This window comes from Bos indicus, chromosome 14 (assembly GCF_029378745.1).
Source record: "Bos indicus isolate NIAB-ARS_2022 breed Sahiwal x Tharparkar chromosome 14, NIAB-ARS_B.indTharparkar_mat_pri_1.0, whole genome shotgun sequence".
Taxonomy (NCBI): Eukaryota; Metazoa; Chordata; class Mammalia; order Artiodactyla; family Bovidae; genus Bos; species Bos indicus.
In genome coordinates, this window is record NC_091773.1 from 69,615,757 (window position 1) to 69,636,112 (window position 20,356).

General features: G+C 41.8%; 1 long non-coding RNA gene across 4 annotated transcripts in view; it reads right to left on the reverse strand.

Moving 5' to 3' along the window:
• Nucleotides 1–2,895: 2,895 nt before the first annotated feature.
• Nucleotides 2,896–20,356, reverse strand: part of LOC139186965 (uncharacterized) — a 77,160-nt gene continuing 59,699 nt past the window's right edge. For all 4 annotated transcript variants that reach the window (XR_011570668.1, XR_011570667.1, XR_011570666.1 and 1 more), the window contains 2 exons: nucleotides 20,168–20,290; nucleotides 2,896–10,722 (listed from right to left, as the gene is read on the reverse strand). This is a non-coding gene — a long non-coding RNA (uncharacterized lncRNA). The remainder of the gene's footprint in view (nucleotides 10,723–20,167; nucleotides 20,291–20,356) is intronic.

Sequence of the window (20,356 nt, forward strand, 5' to 3'; positions counted from 1 at the left end):
AGTTTAAACCTGCTCAATTAAAAAAAAAAAAATCACTTATCTCCACCTGCAATTCTGGTCTCCTGCCTAGCTGGACTTTTCAATCTCAACTGGTAGTCTTTTTGTCTGGAGAGTGTGCACCTTCTCACAACCAGGGGAAACACTTTGGAATCATCGTTACCTAGTCTTTCTTGTATAACTAATGTAATCTAACTGGTCAGGTCTTATCAATTCTTTTTTCTTCATATATTCACGTCCATGACACCAAAACTACCTGGAATCAGATCCTGGCTCTACTTCCTGTTATCTCTGTGACTTTGAATGACCTTTTCTTGTGCTTCAGATTCCTCCACTGTGAAATGGTAATAGTAATAGAAGCGAAAGTTCTTGTGAGAATTAAATAAGTTAATACCTTTAAGGCATCCAGGGCAATGCCTAGCCCATAAATAGCACTGAAAACAAGTCATCTATGTAGGGAAAACATTAAGAAAGACTTTAAAAGGACCAAAACGATTTCTGAGTGTCTTAATGGAAAGTTAGACACTGTCCAGGTTGCCTGATTTTATGGGTTCTTTGTGCTTTTCACTGTCTTTGAACTGTTTCATAATTCTGTAAGTGGCAGAATATTGAGAATGCAAATAATCCTTGTCTGTGACTTATGCAGATTATATCCGTAGGAGATTGAGTCGATTAGTGTTCTGTGGTTATTGTCTGATTTTACCCGTTTCTCATCTATTAAACAGATTGACTTAAGCTTCCTGACTGCCTATATATGTCTGGTAGTTTGAATACTTCTTCGAATTGGTTGTAAGATCTTACTGGTTCTCCCACAAATTAATGAAGTTAATTTTTTAATTTTTAATTTTTTAAAAAAATTGTTGGCTATGCGGGGTCACGGTTGCTGCATGCAGGCTTTCTCTAGTTGCAGGGAGTTGGGACTATTGTCTAGTTGATACGCCTGAGCGTCTCATTGTGGTGGCTTATCTTGTCGCAGAGTGTGGGCCCTATGGTGTGCTGGGCTTCAGTAGTTGCAGTGTATGGGCTTCGTTACCCCAGGGCATGGGGAATCTTCCCCAACCAGGATTCAAACCGGTGTCCCCTACATTGGCAGGCAGATTCTTAACCACTGGACAACCAGAGAAGTCCTGAAATTTTTAACATGTGTTAATTTTATATCTGTGTGAGAATCAAGACTATAAAGTTTTGTTAAAAATTATTTTTTAACAGTTATCATTTGTTATCATTAACTTCTCTTTTGTTTTGTTTCCAGTACCCAGTTTCACATCTTTATGATGGACCCGTTTCTTTTCCTATCTCCAGGCAGATCAATCTATATCAAAAAATATAACCATTTCTCATAAATGTTATGAGCCTGTAGACTTATTTTTTTTTTGAGCCTGTAGATATTTAAACCTGAAAGCACAATTTCAGTTAACGGGATAGAGGAAAATTAAGACGTTTTAAAATTATTCTGTGGATAACACATTGTCACTAACATTTATTGAACATCTATTACTAATAACAAAGTTAATTTTTTTAGAATTGTGACTACATGAAAATATTTCCATAGTGTAATTTCTTGATATTAAAGTCAATATATTTGAAATATGCATGCATTTTTCTTCATTTAAGGTTATATCAAGGCAGAAGCTCAGTGCTTAACCAAAAAATTAACATTAAAAAATAAATGACCACAGAAGCACAATTTGTTAACTTGGCCTTTAGCAGTGACAGTTGCTTACTTTGTCATCTTTGAGTTTATGACTTTCTCCCTGGTGGTTATAACTGATCCATCTGTGTAGCTGTGAATGAAATATAGTAGCATTTATTTCCAAGCTTCAGCTCAATAAAGATTGTCCTGTGGTTATTGCTACATTGTAAAGAGCTGTGCATCATTGTTCCAGAATATTACATCATTTCTAATTTTTTACATGAGCTCTGTTAAGAAGTGAGTTTCACTTTTTATAATAAGAGTCAGGCTGACTTATTGGCTTTTATTTTTTTAATGAAGTCTTTCTTTTATTTATTTATGGTTGCGCTAGGGTCTCTGTTGCTGCCCTAGAGCTTTCTCTGGTTGTGGTGAGCGGGGATCCTCATTGCAGTGGCTTCTCTTGTTGCAAAGCATGAGCTCTAGAGCGAGGGCTCCAGTAGTTCAGGAGCATGGACTTAGCTGCTCCGCAGCATGTGGAATCTTCCTGGACCAGGGATCGAACCTGTGGTGCAGGGGTGCATTGGAGACAGATTCCTATCCACTGTACCACCAGGGAAGCCCACTTATTGGCTTTTATATGACACCTTGAGTGTATAGTAAATGGTTGGCACCAGACCACATTTGGTTAAATCTCCCCAGACGACAATACGGCACCCATCTCCTCCAGCTTCTCCATGGCTCTCAGGGATCAACTAACTTCTCCTCAGTCCACTTTGTTCTGTTACATATTTTTGATTATATGTATTTTTCTTTTTAAAAAAATCTCATTAAAGGAGATTTGGAAAACATAGGCAAGTGTAGGAGAAAAAAATCATGCTAAAACCTATGATTCAAACAGTTACTATCCACATTTTGTATTTTCTTCCAATCTCTTTCTTTCTGCATAGGCTTTTTACTTGTTTTTACATACTGCCTGTGCAGTGTTATTTGAGTAGCCTCACATGCGGATGCGCATTTTCTTATGCTATTGTTTCATTCATTTTGAAACATTTATTGAGAATCTACTCTGTGTCTACAGTGTACTAGTGGCTAGGATTCCAGAATGAATAAATGTGCTCCATGTCCTCCAAGAACTTATTCTTAGTGGTAAAAACATTTAAACAAACAAAAATCATCACAACTAAATATGCAATTAGAAAATGTGGTAACTGTTGTACTAATAATATAGATTCCGCTGCTCAGATGAAGATACAAAATAACACTGCTGTAAACAAAGTAGACGTTTATTCTTCTTTCAAGTACCAGTTCCGGTATAAGCAATCTAGGGTTGCATGGAGATTCCAGGATCCCAGACACCTTGGCTTTTTCAGTCTGGTTGTTCCATCATCCGAAGGGTACAGTTCTTACCTCCATGTCCAAGATGGCCTCTTGCTAGTCTATGTGCCAGTCAGCAGTAAGAGTCAAAGGGGAAGGGGCACAACGCCCTTCTCTTCCGGGAGTTCCTTAGTCATTTTTGTGCCATGGCATGTAACAATAGATGTGCTTCCTCAACGTTAAATGATATTTAGCAGTGAGTCTGATTTCAAGTGTCATAGTCATGATGAACATAAACAATATGAAAGACTATTTGCCATTTCATTTGGTAACAAGATCATGATTACTTCCAATACTTTTGCACTTTGTTGCCTATATTCGTAATTGAAGCCAATGATAAATTTTAGTTAGCAGTTAGTAAAAATACAGATGTAGATTTTTTGGGTTTTGTCCTACTCAAGGTTACAGACCACTGTGAATTCTATCCACAGCTTCCTTGGGTTAAGAACCCTCTGCTTTAACGGCACAACCTAACATTTGCACATATCCCATCTACTCATATCCCAGTGATTAGAATGTAATTTTCTACAACAAAAGCTGGAAATAGTCTTTATTCCTGCAGACATGTGCCGTTAGAAATCAGGGGTCCCATTATTATTGAAAATGAAGAAAATGGATATTCAGAACCCCTAATTAAAAAGAACCATATACTATGGAAGAATTTAACTAGGAGCCTAACCTAGATTATGTGGTCAAGAAAAGTATCTCTGAGAAAGTGATAGTTAAACTGAGATCTGAAATATAGTTAATGATAATAACAATACCTGTTACTTATTGAGTGCTTACCATATATTAGACATTCTCCTAGATATTCATTCAATCTCACAACAGCCGTATTTAGTTTAGGGTGATCATTCAGGTTTTAGGGAATGGCACCCCACTCTAGTATCCTTGCCTGGAGAATTACGTGGACAGAGGAACCTGGTGGGCTACAGTTCCTGGGGTTGCAAAGAGTTGGACATAACTGAGCTTGCATACACTTGATTCAGGTTTAAGCACTGAGAGTCCTGCATCCCAGGAAACCCCTTGCTCTGGAGCATACTAGACGGTTGTCACTCTATTGGTACTCTTGTTATCATCCCCATTTTACAGAAAAAGAAACTAAGGCAAGAAAAGTTTGAACCACTTGCTAGAAATTGGCAGAGGCAGGATTTACACTTGGGAAGGTTACTCTAGAACTCACCTGCTTAACTACTATGTTGATTTCCTAGGACTGCCTAACAATATATCCCAGACAGGGTGAGCTTAAACAACAGAAATTTATTTTCTCACCTTTATGGAGGCTAGCTATCCTAATCAAGGTACTAGCAGAGCTGATGTCTTTTGAGGCCTTTCTCCTTGGCTTCCCGATGGTTGCTTCCTGCCTGTATCTTCACAGGGTCTTCCCTCTGGGTGTGTCTGTGTCCTAATCTCATCTTTTATGAGTGCACCAGTTATATTAGATTAGGGTTCACCCTGATGATCTCATTTTACCTGGAATCACGTTGTTCAAGACCCTCTCTCTAAAAGTCGGATTCTGAAGTACTGGAGGTTTGGACTTCAACATATGAATGAGAGGGCAGGAGGGCATAACTGAGCTGTAACAACTGCTGTATTCTACTGCCAAAGGAAGGAGGGGTGGGGTAGCATCCCATAAGGTGTAACTTCATGTACAGAAGTCCTGAATCAGTAAAGCACACGTGAAGAACAGGGCGAATGCCTGTGTAGCTGGCATTGAGTGTGCAGGAGGGTGGACCGTTTGAGACTGGAGAGGTGAGCAGGAGCCAAATGATGTGATGTTTTGTAGGCTAGGTTGAGAGTGGAGGATTTTATCATAAGTGTGCTGGGAAGCCATTTAAGGAATGACATAATGGAGCCATTTAAGGAATGACAGGGAGTTGACATAATGGGACTTCGGTTTTAAAACTAAACTCTGATGACTGTTTGGTGAATAGATTTGAAACAGTGGGATGGGTTAGGAGTTCATGGCTGCAAACCGGGCCAGAGCTGTTGGCGACTTGGACAGGTGCAGTAGTGGAAGTCGAGAGAAGTGGTGGATGTCAGACATGAGGTGAAGATGGTACCATGGAACACAGAAGGGGGCAGGAGAAAGCACTGTCTGCTTCCTCCACCAGACAAACCTCTTTGTACAGGTGTCAAAGGAGCCAGGTACCCTCCTCAGTCCACACAGGTACATCCCCAGTGACTGGCCCAGGACCATGCATGTCTACCTCCTCTGGACAAGGACACTTATGGGAAAGTCCACTATGGCATCTCTGAGAATAAAAAAAGAAGCCTCCCTAATAAAAGGACACTGGGTCAAAGCATAAACAAGGCTTTTGTGGATATGTCTGGTGATGAAATAAAGTCTAGTGCTGTAAAGAACAATATTACATAGGAACCTGGAATGTTAGGTCTGTGAATCAAGGTAAATTGGAAGTGGTCAAACAGGAGATAGCAAGAGTGAACATCAACATTTTAGGAATCAGCAAACTAAAATGGACAGGAATGGGCGAATTTAATTCAGATGACCATTGTAGCTACTACTGTTGGCAAGAATCCCTTAGAAGAAATGGAGTAGCCATCATAGTCAATGAAAGAGTCCGAAATGCAGTACTTGGGTTCAGTCTCGAAAATGACAGAATGATCTCAGTTTGTTTCCAGGGCAAGCCATTCATCATCACAGTTACCCAAGTGTATGCCCCAACCACTAATGCCAAAGAAGCTGAAGTTGACCGGATCTATGGAGACCTACAAGATCTTCTAGAACTAACACCAAAAAAAGATATCCCTTTCATTAGGGGACTGGAATCCAAAAGCAGGAAGTTAAGAGATTCCTGGAGTAACAGACAAGTTTTGCCTTGGAGTACAAAATGAAGCAGGGCAAAGGCTAACAGAGTTTTGCCAAGAGAACACACCGGTCATGGCAAACACCCTCTTCCAACAACACAAGAGAAGGCTACACATAGACATCATCAGATGGTCAATATTGAAGTCAGATTGATTATATTCTTTGCAACTGAAGATGGCAAAGCTCTATACAGTCATCAAAAACAAGACCAGGAGCTGACTGTGGCTCAGATCATTAGCTCCTTGTTGCCAAATTCAGGCATAAATTGAAGAAAGTAGGGAAAACCACTAGACCATTCAGGTATACCTAAATCAAATTCCTTATGATTATATGGTGGAAGTGACAAATGGATTCAAGGGATTAGATCTGGTAGCAAGAGTGCCTGAAGAACTATTCATGGAGGTTTGAAACATTGTACAGGAGGTGGTGATCAAAACCATCCCAAAGGAAAAGAATTGCAGGAAGGCAAAACAGTTGTCTGAGGAGGCTGTACAAATAGCTGAGAAAAGATAAGCAAAAGCAGAAGATATACCTAACTGAATGCAGAGTTTCAGAGAATAGCAAGGAGAGATAAGAAAGCCTTACATGAAGAATGCAAAGAAAGAAGAAAACAACAGAATGGGAAAGACCAGACATCTCTTCAATAAAACTGGAGCTATCAAAGGAACATTTCATGCAATGATGGGCACAATAAAGGACAGAAACAGTATGGACAAAACAGAAGCAGAAGAGATTAAGAAGAGGCGGCAGGAATACACACAAGAACTATTCAAAAAAGGTCTTAATGACCCAGATAACCATGATGGTGTGGTCACTCACCTAGAGCCAGACATCCTGGAGTGGGAAGTCAAGTGGGCCATAGGAAGCATTACTATGAACAAGGCTAGTGGAGGTGATGGAATTCCAGCTGAGCTATTTCAAATCCTAAAAGATGATGTTGTTAAAGTGCTGCACTCAATATGCCAGCAAATCTGGAAAACTCAGTAACGGCCACAGAACTGGAAAAGGTCAGATTTCATTCCAAATCCAAAGAAAGACAATTCCAAAGAATGTTCAAATTACCATACAATTATGCTCATTTCACATGCTAGCAAGGTAATGCTCCAAATCCTTCAAGCTAGGCTTCAATAGTACATGAACGGAGCACTTCCAGATGTTCAAGCTGGATTTAGAAAAGGCAGAGGAACCAGAGATCAAATTGTCAACATCCGTTGGATCATAGAAAAAGCAAGAGAATTCCATAAAAACATCTACTTCTGCTTCATTGACTATTCTAAAGCCTGTGACTGTATAGATCACAACAAACCATGGAAAATTCTTAAAGAGATGGGAAAACCAAACCACCTTACCAGCCTCCTGAGAAACCTGTATGCAGGTCAAGAAGCAGCTGTTAGAACTGGACATGGAACAATGGAATGGTTCCAAATTGGGAAAGGAGTGCATCAAGGCTGTATATTGTCACTCCGTTTATTTAACTTATATGCAGAGTACATCATGCGAAATGCTGGGCTGGATGAAGCACAAGCTGAAATCAAGATTGCCAGGAGAAATATCAACAACCTCAGATATGCAGATTAAATCCCTCTAATCCCTTAGCCTCTTGATGAAGGTGAAAGGAGAGTGGAAAAGCTGTCTTGAAACTCAACATTCAAATAACTAAGGTCATGGCATATGGTTCCAATCACTTCATGGCAAATAGATGGGGAAAAAGTGGAAACAATGACAGATTTTATTTTCTTGGGGTCCCAAATCACTGTAGATGGTGACTGCAGCCATGGAATTAAAAGACAGATGCTTCTTTGAAGAAAAGCTATGACAAATCTAGACAGTGTATAAAAAGCAGAGATACTACTTTGCCAACAAAGATCCATTTAGTCAAGGCTATGGTTTTTCCAGTAGTCATGTATGGATGTGAGAGTTGGACTGTAAAGAAGGTCGAGCACCAAAGAATTGATGATTTTGAACTGTGGTGTTGGAGAAGACTCTTGAGATTCCCTTGGACTGCAAGGAGATCCAACCAGTCAATCCCAAAGGAGATCAGTCCTGAATATTCATTGGAAGGACTGATTTTGAAGCTGAAACTCTAATACTTTGGCCACCTAATGTGAAGAGTTGATTCATTGTAAAAGACCCTGATGCTGGGAAAGATTGAAGGCAAGAGAAGAAGGGGATGACAGAGGATGAGATGGTTGAATGGCATCATGGACTCGATGGACATGAGTTTGATCATTCTCTGGGAGATACTTAAGGACAGGGAGGCCTGGCGTGCTGCAGTCCATGGGGTCACAGATAGTTGGAGGACGCTGACACCACAAACAGCGTAGGGGAGGCTTGCTGCTGCTGCTGCTGCTAAGTCGCTTCAGTCGTGTCCGACTCTGTGGGACCCCATAGACGGCTGCCCACCAGGCTTCCCCATCCCTGGGATTCTCCAGGCAAGAACACCAGAGTGGGTTGCCATTGCCTTCTCCAATGCATGAAAGTGAAAAGTGAAAGTGAAGTCGCTCAGTCGTGTCCGACTGGTAGCGACCCCATGGACTGCAGCCTACCAGGCTCCTCTGCCGTGGGATTTTCCAGGCAAGAGTACTGGAGTGGGTGCCATGGCCTTCTCCGAGGAGAGGCTTGCACCTACACAAAGCTCAAGTACACCCAGTGCTTCAATCACTGGGTTTGCCCAACCTCTTCATGCACTACCAGCAGTGTGTTCAGAAAGCAATAAAGGAGAAGAAGATTCCTATTGAAGGACTGGAGTTCATGGGCCATGGCAAAGAAAAGCCTGAAAGCTCTTCTTGACCTTGACAGTCACCTTGAGAGTGGACTCCTCAAATCAAGAAATTGAGGTCTCCGGATCGTGTCAATTAAAACTGAAGATAGCATTGATTTGATGAATTCAGGAGGGAGGAGTTTCCTTTCCTCCTTGCTATTTTTCTCTCATTTTAAAAAGATGATGAACCATCACTTTGCTTTCAGATTTCTGGCTTTGACATCTCAGCAGGAACTCCATGTTCTAAATAATGGGATTATTTGGGATTAGGGTTGCAATACTTGGTCTGGGATCAGTTTTAAATATATCTTGTAGGAAAACATGCATAAGCTTGTCAGGATGACTAAGGTTGCCTGACCTTGAGTCATTCTTTGAAGGACATTACATACACTCTAGGGGTTATTTGTTCATGGAAGCAACTGGTTAAGATCTCTTTTCTCTGAGGAAGCTAATTCTCCAGAAAGAGTCCCCAGCACAACAGTTCCAGTCAATGCTTGGGAACACAGTTTTATTTTTATATAGTCATTTTACTATGATTGCTGGTGGACTGGGTTAGCCAAGAGGAAGATGGCTTTCAACGGTTCCCTACCTTAACAAGTGGTGTCAGATTTCCTATTAAGACATGAAAGCTTCATGAATGCTGCTGCTGCTGCCGCTAAGTCGCTTCAGTCGGGTCCGACTGTGTGCGACCCCATAGATGGCAGCCCACCAGGCTCCCCCGTCCCTGGGATTCTCCAGGCAAGAACACCGGAGTGGGTTGCCATTTCCTTCTCCTATGCATGAAAGTGAAAAGTGAAAGTGAATTCACTTGGTCATGTCCAACTCTTAGCCACCCCATGGACTGCAGCCTATCAGACTCCTCCATCCATGGGATTCTCCAGGCAAGAGTACTGGAGTGGGGTGCCATTGCCTTCTCCCATGAATGTTGCAGTGAACACCATTTCAGAATGCATGGTGTACTTCAGGAATTAAAATCCTTGGAGTGGCTCTGGAGGAAGATCCTAAATTACAAAGATTACTGCTGCCAGCTTTCAACTTAAGTCAGTGAATTAAGTCCACCTGTTTATCATAAAAATTCCAAAATGCTGCATATGATTAAATGGAGAGTGGGGAGAGAAAAGAGGTCACTTGACTTGCCTTGTTTACTCGCCTGTAATGCCTGTAATCATGAAAACAGAATAAATTGTAACATTTAGTTTCTGTCATTAAAAAACAAGAAAAACAAATTGGGAGAATGTCCTAAATTTAAAAGGACCAAAGAAACATAAAACCAAGTGCCATATATGCAACTCGATTGGATTCTGGCTTGAATTACATAAGGTACAAAACACATTTTAGGGATAACTGAGGAAAGTTGAACTTGGGACTGAACATTAAGTGATGTTAAAGGATTACTGTTAATTTTTCTTCGGTGGGAGACTGTCATTCTACAGAAGACATCTTTATTCTTAGGAAATACAGGCTGAATTATGTAGGGGTGGAGTTGTGATATTTGCACATGATTTTCAAATGACATAGGAAACAAAACTTTAACATGTCGACATGTAGACATGTATCAGTCACAGAGTGAAGGAGAGAGGTTAAGCAATTATGGCACATGGCAAAATGTTTAGTCACTAAGTCACGCCCAACTCTTTTGCCATCCCATGGACTGTATAGCCCACCAGGCGCCTCCATCCATGGGATTGCCCAGGCGAGAATACTGGAGTGGGTTGCCATTTCTTTCTCCAAGGCATCTTCCCGACCCAGGGATCCAACCCGCATCTCCTGCATTGGCAGACAGATTCTTTACCACTGAGCCACCTGGAAAGCCTGTGGCAAAGTGTTATCAATAGTTAAAGCTAGGTTGCACCACTCTCAACTTTTCAATATGCTTACGGTTTTTCAGTATAATACCTCTTCTTCCTTTGGGTGGGTGGATGGGACACCTGTTACTGAAGCAACCAACTTTCGGCCATGAGGGAGACTTGTCTGAGGATCAAGCTGAAATGCCGACACGGGTCCCTGCTGACATTAGGAAGCAGATGCATTTTCAACCACTGGAGCTGCCCTTCTTCAGAAGTGTTTGTTATGTGAAATAATCCATACTCCTTACTATATAAGCCATTTTGAATTGAGCCACGATCTCTAGTAGAAACAAAACAGATTGAAAATTGAGTATTTAAGGAGGCAGCAGGGAAGCCAGGAGACAGTGGTGTTACCAATATAAATTAATTCACATACAAGTTTTCCCTCTGCATTTTAAAATATTATAACACGAATTTCCCATATCATTATGATTTATTTATAAACATTTTTATTTAATATGTTTGAATAGGTAATCTAGTCCTGTGGTAGGTTAAATATGACCACAGATTCTTTGCAGCTATTCTCATTAAAAGAGAGAGTCTGTTTCCCACTCCTTGAATCTGAGCTGTCTCTGATATTTGCTTTGACCAGCGGAAGGTAGCAGAAGTGACATTGTGCAAGTTCCAGAGCCTGTACTTCAGAAACCTTGCAGTTTCTGCTTTCCCCTCGTGAACAGTTCTCTTGAGTCTGCCATTAAGGAAAGTGGTTTAACCTCTTAGAGGATATGAAGTTCTATGGAAGAAAACCAGACAGGAGAAGCCGAGACCAACTGCAAAACATGCGGAAGAAGTCAGTTGGACCTTTGTGCCCACCAGATCTCCCATCGGAATTTCACTGTGTGACTGAGGCCAAGTAAACAAATTGAAAACCCAGCCAACCCACGGAACCAGGAGAAATAATAAATCATTGTTGTTAAATCATCCAGTTTTGGGATGGTTTGTTATACAGCAGTTGATTACTAATGCAATTTCCAAGGTGCAAAAAAAATTTGAAGTACAAAAATATACAAGTGAGGACTTGAGGTATGTGTACACCCAAGTTCAGAGCAGTGTTTTTCAAAATTGCCAAGCAACTCACATGTTCATTGACTGATGAATGGATTGAAAATGTGAGAAATACATACAATGTAATGTTATTCAGCCTTAAAAAGGGAGGGGGGACATTCTGACACATGCTGCAACACGGATGAACCATGAAGACATGGTGTTAAGTGAAATAAGCCAGTTCACGAAAGGACACTTACGACATGATTCCTCTTACACCAGGTACCTGGAGTCATCAGATTCATTGAGAGAGAAAGTAGACTGCAGAGGGAGGGGTGGGGCCCTACTGTTTCATGAGAACAGAGTTTGTTTTGCAAAATGAAAAGAAATCTGGGAATGGATGGTGGTGAAGGTCTCACAGCAGCGTGCATGGACTTAATGCTACAGACCTGTACGCTTGAAATGGTCAAGACGGATCACAACTTTTTCCTAGTCTGTTTTTGGTTTTGACTTCTCTTGTGGAATCTTGCCGTGTAGAAATTTTGTAATACATTTTTGTATACTCAAACATCAATATTTGCTCTTGTGGCTCCTTTTGTGTCATTATTAGAAAGGCCTTTCTGATTTAAAAATGTCTTGACTAATTTTTCCCCCTGTTTTCTTCTAGTACTTTGGTTCCTTCTAAACTGTGGAAAATTCTGAAAGAGATGGGAATACGGGACCACCTGACCTGCCTCTTGAGAAACCTGTATGCAGGTCAGGAAGAAACAGGTTAGAACTGGATATGGAACAACAGACTGGTTCCAAATAGGAAAAGGAGTCTGTCAAGGCTGTATATTCTCACCCTGCTTATTTAACTTCTATGCAGAGTACATCATGAGAAACGCTGGGCTGGAGGAAGCACAAGCTGGAATCAAGATTGCCAGGAGAAACATCAATAACCTCAGATATGCAGATGACACCACCCTTATGGCAGAAAGTGAAGAAGAACTAAAGAGCCTCTTGAGCAAAGTGAAAGAGGAAAGTGAAGAAGTTGGCTTAAAGCTCAACATTCAGAAAGTTAAGATCATGGCATCGGGTCGCATCACTTCATGGAAAATAGACGGGGAAACAGTGGAAACAATGGCTGACTTTATTTATCTGGGCTCCAGAATCACTGCAGATGGTGATTGCAGCCATGAAATTAAAAGACGCTTACTCCTTGGAAGGAAAGCTATGACCAACCTAGACAGCATATTAAAAAGCGAAGACATTACTTTGTCAGCAAGGGTCCATCTAGTCAAGGCTATGGTTTTTCCAGTGGTCATGCATGGATGTGAGAGTTGGACTATGAAGAAAGCTGAGCACTGAAGTATTGATGCTTTTGAACTGTGGTGTTGGAGAAGACTCTTAATAGTCCCTTGGACTGCAAGGACATCCAAGCAGTCCATCCTAAAGGAGATCAGTCCTGGGTGTTCATTGGAAGGACTGATTTTGACGATGAAGCTCCAATACTTTGGCCACCTGATGTGAAGAGCTGACTCATTTGAAAAGACCCTGATGCTGGGAAAGATTGAGGGCAGGACGAGAAGGGGACAACAGAGGATGAGAGGGTTGGATGGCATCACCAATTCAATGGACATGGGTTTGGGTGGGCTCCGGGAGTTGGTGATGGACAGGGAGGCCTGGTGTGCTGCGGTTCATTGGGTCACAAAGAGTCGGACACGACTGAGTGACTGAACTGAACTGAGCAGCACTTCTACAGGTCCTATATATATATACATATATATATGTTTATATTTATATTTGTGTGTATATATATATATGTTTGTTTGGAGGGAGTAAGTGTTACAAAGGCATGGATCCAACTTTTTTCCTTATGCCTGTCTAGTTGTCTTACCATCATTTATTCAGTAGCCCACCTTTTCCTCCTTTGATTTGAAATGCTTTTTCACAGAATAAATTCATGTATGTGTTTTGTGTCTATACTGTTCTGTTTGTCTCTATTAGCATTCTAGTGCTACATTCTTTTAATCATTGAGGATTTAAAATATTTTTCATATGTGTCTGGTACTGTTAGTCCTTGTTGCTCTTATCTCTTCTCAGAGTTTTCCTGGCCATTCCTGTTTATTTTTCATTCGACTTTTTGGATCAGTTTTTTCCTACTAAAAAGATTCTGAGGGTGTTTTTATTGGAATTATGTTAAATTTATAGCTGACATATATTTTCTCCAATTTTTGATTTTATAAATAATTCTTCAGTTCAGTTCAGTTCAGTTCAGTCACTCAGTCATGTCCGACTCTTTGCAACCCCATGAATCGCAGCACACCAGGCCTCCCTATCCATCACCAACTCCTGGAGTTCAGTCAAACTCATGTGCATCGAGTTGGTGATGCCATCCAGCCATCTCATCCTCTGTCGTCCCCTTCTCCTCCTGCCCCCAATCCCTCCCAGCATCAGAGTCTTTTCCAATGAGTCAACTCTTCACATGAGGTGGCCAAAATACTGAGTTTCAGCTTTAGCATCAGTCCTTCCAATGAACACCCAGGACTGATCTGCTTTAGAATGGACTGGTTGGATCTCCTCACAGTCCAAGGGACTCTTAAGAGTCTTCTCCAGCACCACAGTTCAAAAGCATCAATTCTTCGGCACTCAGCTTTCTTCACAGTCCAACTCTTGCATCCATACATGACCACAGGAAAAACCATAGCCTTGACTAGATGAACCTTTGCTGGCAAAGTAATGTCTCTGCTTTTTAATATGCTATCTAGTTTGGTCATAACTTTCCTTCCAAGGAGTAAGCATCTTTTTAATTTCATGGCTACAATTACATTATAATTGAATCTTTTCCTGTAGCTGTGATTATTGCCTTATGATAAATTCCTAGAAATAAAATGTGAGCTTTTGAGATAGCAGTCATTGCTAGAATTCTTACCAAAGAAATTTATACTCCTACAAACTGGATGAAAATAATAGATTTATTAAATTTTTAAAAAAGTCTTGCTACTCTAATAGGCAAAACGTAATATCTCAACTTTTAATTTTCACTTATCTGATTATTAGTGAGACAGAATTTTTTGTTTGCTTATTTGTATTTAATTTTCAGTGATTCACTATTAGCATCATTACCCATTTTTGGTTAAAAAATCTGGTAGCTTATTTCAAAATACTTTTTTTTCATTATTTTATTTATTTTTTTAAAGAATCATTTATTGAGCACTTTAAAATTTTTATTTATTTAATTTTGGCTGATCTGGATCTTCATTGCTGTGCATGGGCTTTCTCTAGTTGCAGCGAGGGGGGCTACTCTTCGTTCCATTGCGTGGGCTTCTCATTGTGCTGAGTCCTCCTGTTGCAGGGCATCTACTCTAGGCTTCTGTGGGCTTGGTAGTTGCAGCTCGCAGACTCTAGAGCACAGGCTCAGTTGTGGCGCACAGGCTTAGTTGCTCCACGGCATGTGGGATCTTCCTGGACCAGGGGTCAAACTCGTGTCCCCTGCACTGGCAGGCAGATTCTTATCCATTGCGCCACCAGGGAAGTCCTCCTTATCCATTTTAATGCTAATGGTCCTAATGGTTTTTTGAGCTATATGTTGTTGTTGTTGTTCGGTCACGCAGTCGTGTCTGACTCTTTGTGACCCCATTGACTGCAGCACGCCAGGCCTCTCTGTCCATCACCAACTCCCGGAACCTACTCAAACTCATGTCCATTGAGTCAGTGATGCCATCCAACCATCTCATCTTCTGTCATCCCCTTCTCCTCCTGCCCTCAAACTTTCCCAGCATCAGGGTCTTTCCTAAGTCAAAATGAGTTATATGAGCTTGTATATATTGTCTATCAAATCTATTTTAAGTGTTTATCATCTTTTTGTCAAATACTTTTCCAATTTGTTACTTAATTTTAGTTGTGTGTAACATGTATTATTGTATGTAATTTTTAATTTATTATTGCATGTAATTTTTTATTTTAAAAGTTACATATTCACTGAATAAATTAATACAGAACCGTATATACATATAAGTATATTTAAACATATATACTAAATATATATATGAGCCTTCTCATACTGCTAAAGGTGTGTGTGGTCATTTTTTGACATTTAAAATTTTAAGCTTTTTATCAAATCTACAGAACTTTTAATTTGTTAATTTCTTCCATTTGTTTATACCTAGAAAGACCTTCCCACACAAAAATCAGAGGTGGAGGCGGGCAGAGTAAGTACGGAGAAACCTCTTGAGATCGTCTGGGCATCAGATTATTGTGGCATGGACTGGGATCATGCTTAGAGATAAACAGAGGTGGACAGATCAACATGTAATTTGGAAGTTGACTTACAGACAGGTTCATGGGTGGGGGGGAGGTAATGGAGAAAAGAGAGAAATAAATAATGACCTAGATTTTTTACATAAGCAGCTGATGGAATGGAGGTATCTTCACATTCCTGAACTAAAAAATATAAATTCTTTACAGGGTGATTGAGGAATTTTGGTATATGATACTTTCCCAATGGTATTCATCACCACGGGATCCCCCTTCAACAGGATCCTTGAATATGGGCTGGCACAGCCCTTTGTCTTCATTCTTTGACCTGCCATGTTTTAATGTGCCTGCCTACTTTGAAGGAATGTTCTCTTTGTGTTTATAAAGTACGCTTGACTACATGTTCTCTTTGATGACTTCTTCCTAGATGCGAATGTGGGCTAGTTTTCCATTTCTCAGTCACTGGGAGCTTCAGAAGCAGAGTTTTGGGCACCAGGGGCTCACACACAGGCGGGGAAGCACTCCTCGGTGCTTTCTGTGGCTATCAGATTGTTGCAAAGAGGGCCCTCGGGCACTTCCTGAGGGCTGGTGCTGTATAACTCACCACCACCTTTTATCTCAACATTAGGGTCATGAAAGGAGAACTTGGTTTATGTGGCCTGGAATAGCTAGTTTGGAACTAATCAGTAGAAAGAGGGTCAGCAAGTTTATTATTATGTTGCAATTGCACAGACCAGTGCCCAGTGAAGCTTCCTGTCCGCCTTGAACTGCACAAACAGGTTCAGAGGACAAGGTTGTTTCAGAGCATCACAGCAAAGTCACAGTGTCTAACTCCAGGGGAAGAAATAAAGCTCCCTGCCTCTGACCCTTGTACCCCAATACTATCTGATGCCTGCATATGACTCTCCCTCTTAACCACCCAGAAAAGACGCCTCTGACTTCCTTCCAAAAGAACACACACACACACACACACACACACACTTGCTTCTCTGACAGTGACGATGGTTTGTGAGGAGCCATGTCTTCTAGCAACCAGCAGCAATGTGCCAACAAGGGGAAAAGTTCACTAGAGTTAGAAATGTCATCTGTGGTCTTGGAACAGCTTTTCTGGGCCAAACAAACTGATCCTTCTAGGGAAATAAGCAGTCTAGGTCTTTCAAACATGATATTCTAGCTAATTCACAACTCTGTTGTGTAACCAAAGGTCACATCTACAGGCAAATTAAATGTTTGTCACTAAGGAGATTTCCATCTGGCAAACAAAATACTGTGGGATCACGGTGCTCCCTCTTCCTGGAATGTCCTTATGTGCTACGTCTACAAGGAGGCCATTTGGCCATGCTCCCAAATCCAGCCTTTGACCAGTCACCTCCTGCCTCCTCAGATGCCCGACAGAGCTATGCTGGCAAAAACACTGTCTATTGCTCTGTTTATATAAGCCCCACTGCTGAGCTGTCTGGATCACCTCAGAGGCCAAAAAAAGACATGGACAAACCCAACAGAAGTAGTGAGACCCAAGTCCTAGGTCAAGAGATAAAGCTGCAACTGAGGCTTTCCTGAGTTTGGGGTAGCAGAAGAAACTCAAGCTTATCCTTGTCACCAAACGTCTCAATCCCCTTTTCCCACCTCATAGACTTCCACTCATCACCCACTGAACCCTCATTCAAATGCCTCTTCCTTTCTGAACTTTCCTTGACCACAGCCGCATCCAAGAGAAATGAGTGGTTCCTTAATTTGTGATTCAGTAGCGATGTGTGTGCGTTTCTCTTTGATCACATTATTCGGTCTTATTGTGGTAATCTGTTTACATGGCCCTCTTCCCAGGTTCCAAGAGTAGACTCTGTTTTATTCCTTTTTTTATTTCCAGTGCCTGGCTGAGTGCCCAGCATTGGGAGGTGTTCAGGGCATTGTTCTGAAGCGATGTTTTTTGGCACTGAAATCAAGGCACCTGGTTGTACAGTCTGCGCACTGCACAAACGTGCCTGGGCATGGGGGTAAGTGGTGGTCTCAGGCTGCCAAGTGTGACGGGCGCCTTCGCTCACCCAGAGGCACAAGTTGGCAGGGCTGCATGAGCCTCAAGGGGGTCCTCCTCTGAATTTGCACCAAGATGCTGTATAGACTTGCACTTTTTGCTATTGGAAGACCTGCTGCTACTGCTAAGTCGCTTCAGTCGTGTCTGACTCTGCGTGACCCCATAGACGGCAGGCACCAGGCTCCTCCGTCCCTGGGATTCTCCAGGCAAGAACACTGAAGTGGGTTGCCATTTTCTTCTCCAATGCATGAAAGTGAAAAAATAAAGTGAAGTCGCTCAGTTGTGTCCGACTCCTAGCGACCCCATGGACTGCAACCCACCAGGCCCCTCCATCCATGGGATTTTCCATGCAAGAGTACTGGAGTGGGTTGTCATTGCCTTCTCTGTTGGAAGACCTAACCAACCACTTTAAGAATGGCAGAATGTGAAGAAATTTGAGCTTGAAAAGAATAGTTCCCCTTGTGAAAAATTTCCACAACTCATTTCATTAAGCCTTCCAGTTACCTGATTTTGGAGAAAGTGTTGAAAGTGTCAGTTTCTCAGTCATGTCTGACTCTTTGCGACCCCATAGACTCTAGCCCACCAGGCTCTTCTGTCCATGGAATTCTCTAGGCAAGCTGGAGTGGGTAGGTATTCCCTTCTCTAGGGGATCTTCCCAACCCAAGTTTTGAACCTGGGTCTCTTGCATTGCAGGTGTATCCTTTACCATCTGAACCACCAGAGAAGCCCAAAATGCATCATGCTTTTCAGTGTAGTGTACTTATCTTCAATTACTGTTTTTCTAAATACACAAGTATACAGGTTTAGTCCTGAAAGAATGTTGTCTATTGATGTTCTTTTCCTGAGCTCTTAATTCTGGCTATAGCTCACTATGGACTAGACACTAGAAATTTTAATAAAATTGGCCAGCGTCAAACACCTCATTGGTGGCAAGTTTCTCATTTGGTAAAAAGGTGTCTATTATACATTTCAATCAGAAACAATAAGAGGAGAGATTTCCTGGGGGCCTTAAGACACTGTATGGGTCTATTCCACTGCAGGGGGTGCAGTTTGACCTGTGGTCAGGTAACTAGGGGGCTTCCCAGGTGGCGCTGGTGGTGAAGAACCCACCTGCCAAGGCCGGAGACATAAGAGATGTGGCAGGGAGCCTGGCAGGCTACCATCCATAGGGTCGCAAAGAGAAGGACACAACTGAGTGACTTAGCACAGCGCAGCACAGGGAACTAGGGTCTCACATGTTGAGAGGTGCAACCAAAACAAAAAAGTAGAAAACAAACAAAAAAGAAACACTTAGAGGCAAAGTTGTCAGCTATGGTTTTTCCAGAAGTCATGTATGGACGTGAGGATTGGACTATAAAGAAAGCTGAGTGCCAAAGAATTGATGCTTTTGAACTGTGATGTTGGAGAAGACTCTTGAGAGTCCCTTGGACTGCAAGGAGATCCAAGCAGTCCATCCTAAAGGAGATCAGTCCTGGGTGTTCATTGGAAGGACTGATTTTGAAGATGAAGCTCCAATACTTTGGTCACCTGATGTGAAGAGCTGACTCATTTGAAAAGCCCCTGATGCTGGGAAAGATTTAGGGCAGGAGGAGTAGGGGACGACAGAGGGACGACAACCATCTCATGATGGTTGGATGGCATCACCGATTCAATGGACATGGGTTTGGCTGGACTCCGGAGTTGGTGATAGACAGGGAGGCCTGGCGTGCTGCGGTTCATGGGGCCGCAAAGAGTCGTACACAACTGAGCGACTGAACTGAGCTGTCACTGTGTTAGTGCAATTGTGGCTTTATCCATTACGCTCTTCAGTTTCCACTGCGGCTGTGTATTGCCAAGTTTTCAATGCAGAAGCTACTGGTTTGTTTGCTTCTCTCTCTGTTCTCACCAACCTACCACAAATAGACCATCAACCATTTTAGGGATAATAACTGCTGAATGCTCCACAAAGTCATGTCTGCAAAGAAAGAAAATAGACGGTGGCCTCTCCACAAGTCACAGACAAGACCTGTCATAGTTGCCATGTGGTTAAGGTGGATTGTCTCTGCACAAAGTATTTTGAATCAGAATTAAAGAACCAAACTTTGAAAATATCTTGCTTTTCAATATATTTAGGGATGATGCCAGGTTATCCCTAAGATAAAGGCATTCCAACGTGGGAGAGAAAAGAATGGAGTTTCAGTTTTGTACCAAAGACTGCCAATTCCTTCCTGAGCCACAGCCCCTAAATCAAGCGCCCTTGAAGGGTGAGGGGTGGGGGAAGATGTCTCTGTGAACAATGCCCACGGAGTGTGCTGTAGAGGTAAATAGTTAGGAGCCCAAGAGCTTATGATGCCCCTTCTTTCTCTTCTGGCCTTCATTCTCCATCTCCTCCTGTTTCTTCTTCTCTTCTCTTTTGACACTTGCATTAGGTTTTGCAACCACAACTTCCAAGATCAGTTCAATACAATTTATATTTAATGAGCATCTTTACCTGTGTGTGGGATCTGGGCAGTTCTTAGTCGCTCAGTCGAGGGATCTAAATTCTTTTCCACTCCCACACATCTTCTTCCCAGGTGTCTCCTTGTCTGCTCCCACTCTACTAGATCGGGAGCACCTTGAGTAAAGGAAACAAGTCTCAGTCTTACTTGTTTTTACTGCCTAGATTTGTAGTAGAGTAAGT